We start from the raw sequence: 4,137 nt of genomic DNA, 5'->3' as shown, positions 1-4,137 counted from the left end.
GGTCTACCTGCAATAGGAGCTCAGGGTTGAAATCTGGCTCCCGTAGGAGCTCGGACGAAGTCTACCTGCAGTAGGAGTTCGAGGGAGAAGTCCAGCTCTCGTAGGAGCTCGGACGAAGTCTACCTGCAGTAGGAGTTCGGAGAAGTCCGACTCCCGTAGGAGCTCGGACGAAGTCCAGAAGGCGGTCGACCATCGTAGAAACTTGGATGGAGTCGATCCGTCGTGGAGATCTGCTGTTGGGAAAGTTCAGCCACTGACGAAGTTCTGGAAGAAATTCGGATTGGAGTCGATCGAATCCTGTTGGAAAAGGTCTGGAAGAGGTCCAGAGAACGGTTGACCCTTGTAGGAGGTCGGCCGATAGTAGAATCCAGAGAGCACTTGGGGCAGCCTGATAGGCGATCGAAGAGGCTTATCACTGGAAAAGCCCGGGACGCGGCAGGAGTTCGTCCGTCGGGAGAATCCGGTCGACACTGGTGGAAGAAGCTGCTGGAGTTTATCCATCGGCAGTACCTGGGAACATTGCGGAAGCTCGGATGCCGGAGAGGTTCGAAAAGATGTTGCCCAAGGTCGGATGTCGGCAGGGTCCCGGGAGGGTCACTCCTGATACGAACTTTGGCTGGGGGGTATTTTATACCCAACATTGCCTATTTATTTGATTTGTTAAATGTCCTTAGCATGCTTGCTAAATATGATTCTTCTGCTACTCTTTGATGTTCTTATGCTGATGCATGCTAATTTCAAGATGAAAAAACTATACATCTGAAAGAACAGTTTCGTGCTGAAATAAGAAAGGAACTTGACAAGATAGAAATGAGATACAGGGACATGGCTTCTCTTTTGCGTGGATTAGGCATACGTGTTGAAGGGGGTGCTTTTCCCTTGTCATGTGAGGTATGTTGCATATCTTGTTATTATTTAGTATTTAACTAGTGACTTCTCGATTGTATTAGATAAATGCTTTTAGAACACAGCGGTGTAATTTGTGGAGTGTTTTGTCTTTGGTTCCAGTGATGGTTCTGTTGCGGCCAATCGCCTCGTCGCTTGATCGTCGGGGAACGAGCGCCTGCAAAAAGGGAAGTCCACACTGACCGGAGGCGGCTCCGGCGGGAACCCTCCGACGGTCAAGTCAGAGAGGTGACTGGACAACAGTGAAATGAAGACAGAGAGCTCAATCGAGAGAGAGAGAGGAGCAAGCCTGTGGTTTCGAAGTCGAAAAGATGGAGGTCCCCTGCACTGTTGCCTTCCCCGATTTATATAGTGGAGCATGGTATGACGCCGCCATTAATGGCGCGGACAATTGAGGAATTGTCAACTCACTGTAGACTGTCAGAGTCGCCGTAAAAGTGTCATATCGCCGTGGGGCTGTCAAATCACTAGGGTTGACAATGCCCTAGGCGGGATAATGCCCCTAGATGGCAGTGCCGCATGTTGCTGTCAGAACTGACAAGCTCTGGCGGCTGTACGGCGATCGGAGGAGTCGACCGAGCCTAGGTCGGTGGCCAGCTGTGTGGCGTCGGTGGAGATTCGGGTCCCTTTGTTGGTCAGCGAGTCTTACGTGAGTTGGCCATCAGACTTCCAGGTTCAGTCGGTCGGGAAAAATATGCCCGACCGACACATCCTCAGTCGGTTAAGGGTCGTGAATTGGCCGGTGATGGCGTTCGGTCGGTCGGTCGATCGGACGGTCGGTCGGTCCCTCCGGCCGTCGGTCGGTCGGTCGGTGGGTATTCTCCAACAGATTCTGATTGTCACTTTCGAGCTAGCTGATGGATTCGCATCAGGCACCTAAGAAATCCATTTGGCTTTGAAGACGGATTCTTATTTTATAAAGGACCCTGAATATCTTACAAACCATTCAACATCATCCGCAGCCGCCGCACTGATACTAACATGCTTAAGAAACGTAAAGCATATCATTGGAACACTTGGAAAACATTTCCGAGGCAGAAAATCATCTTTTTATGTGTATATTCTAACATCTGTAAGGCACTCTTTTTCTTCATCATCTACAGTTATTTCAAAATCTTCTAGTTAGTCAATTTTTGGACTACTATGCTGCTGTTAAGCTTCTTACTTAGAATTCGATCAAGGCATCTAGAGTAGGGAATTAATCCTGACATTGATAAGCAACAATCTGAAGTTGCATGCTTAAGCCATGGCTTGGACAATGAATGACCCTGCCTTGTTTCTTTAGCACATTGATTGTTGTTACCCTGGGTCCTAAAGTTCTGTAATAATTTGTGCATTATGTTTGGCTTTATAGTTAGGACAGTGCTCGTGTCTGGATAGTTAGTGATCAAAGGTAAGATTTTGGTGATCTTGGTGACATTCCTGGTCATTATGTTGCAGCAAACCTCACATTATTTGGACACAATGCTAGAATCTGGGACTGCTATATCTCTGATTCCGTAAGTTTCTTATTTTCTGATTTTTTCTTTATTGGTTCTATGCATATGATTAGTTTATACATTCCTTATCATATTTAATGCATTACTGTGCTTTTGTTGAGTGGGATGCATTGCTCCTGCTGCATGTGTTTTGAGGTACACGGTTGGAGATGCTGCTTGTCGTACTTGGACATATTGCATGTTTGGCTTAAATATTCATATTATCTTGCATTTTTTGATTCATAGAAGCTTTGATGATAATTTATTAACACAGGAAGATACTGCGATCTCTTATTTTTAATCTTATTTCTAGCATTATCTCAGCCACCGATAAAATCATTTATTCTACTTGTGTAAAGTTAAAATCATTGTACTATCTTATCTTATTATTGTATTTGGATACTAATTAGGTAATTCGAGTCAGTCAACTTCTAGACGAACAGATCGTGGCATGGCTCACGGTATTGAGTTTTGGGGCACGGGTCAAAAGTTTTCTTTGGTATTTGATGCTCATATGTAACTTTGTGGGTTCAATGCAAGTAAGTTCAAAGTCAATTAAGGATAATAGCGAAAAATGAGACATATGTCCCGTTGACATATGCATCTTGGATAGAAATGCCCCAATATATTCTAGATCACATTTAGAAAGAGGTGCAGGTAAAATATATTTATAAATTTTGTTTTATAATTATGTATTTAATTATAGATTATATGTGGAAGGAGATGCAAAATAACTCTTGTCTTTTATATTCATACATTTTATATGATTATTAATTTTGTTAAATTTTAATTTTATAGGATAACACAGATGCCCCTAGTGAGTATAGAGAAAATTGTTTAAGGTCGGTTGGTGAGATGTGGAGGAATTGGAGGTTTTATATCAAGTATCATTACTATGATGAGCATCAGAGGGAAGAAAATCTTATTGTTAGACCTCCGGGTGTGAAAGCTGATCAGTGGGAGGTACTTGTTCGTTATTGGGGATAAGAAGATATCCAAGTATTTGTTCTTTTGTGATTAATTTTTTTTCATATAATGAAATTATATATTATATTTTTAATTATATTAATAATTTTTGTAGGCATAGTGTGTATGAAACAAAAATAACAAGAAGATGTTGGGAGGCTTGTATAAGACAGAAAGAACTTCATTTTCTGTTATTAGAGTAAATGTATATTTAGAATATTATAAGTTTATATTAAATATAACTCTAATATAAATTCTTATATATATTTGAATTATTTATATTAATAGATTGAAGCAGAGGGTTTAGAAACAGATTGACTAAGCATGTTTATTAGAATACGTACTTCAAAGCAGGGTGTCATTGATGCGGATGCATAAGAGTGTATTGTAAGTGCAAAATTTAAATTCTCTTTGCATATAGTATATTTTACATATTAATGTCAATATTATAATTTTTTATTACAGAAGGAGATGAAACGATGATTTGAGGAGATATCTGAGAACGAGCGTACACGAGAACTAAAAGATCGTATCTTTGTGGAGGTGATGAAAAAAGATGGACATGGACGGATGTGTACTTGGAGTTCGAGCATGACAAAACGGCGTTTGCATCAGCAATCTTATCAGGCACCATCAGAGGAGACCATTAGGAGGATTCAGGATGAGCTTCGGATTGAGTTTGATGACAAGATTTTTTACTTGGAGGCACAGCTCCATCAGATGCATGCTCAGATGGCGAGTGGATGTTTTGCGCACAGCCCAATAGATATTCCTCGTTCGGTGCCAT

General features: G+C 41.5%; 1 long non-coding RNA gene across 1 annotated transcript; it reads left to right on the top strand.

Annotated features, from left to right (window-relative positions):
• The first annotated feature begins 645 nt into the window (after window positions 1-645).
• Window positions 646-4,137, top strand: LOC109506394 (uncharacterized). The gene is made up of 3 exons (XR_002165674.2): window positions 646-891; window positions 2,347-2,405; window positions 3,816-4,137. It is a non-coding gene; the product is annotated as an uncharacterized lncRNA (long non-coding RNA).

The sequence above is a fragment of the Elaeis guineensis genome, chromosome 11, assembly GCF_000442705.2.
Source record: "Elaeis guineensis isolate ETL-2024a chromosome 11, EG11, whole genome shotgun sequence".
Taxonomy (NCBI): Eukaryota; Viridiplantae; Streptophyta; class Magnoliopsida; order Arecales; family Arecaceae; genus Elaeis; species Elaeis guineensis.
The sequence above is the reverse complement of the archived record's forward strand: the minus strand, read 5'-3'. Positions and strand labels throughout refer to the sequence as shown.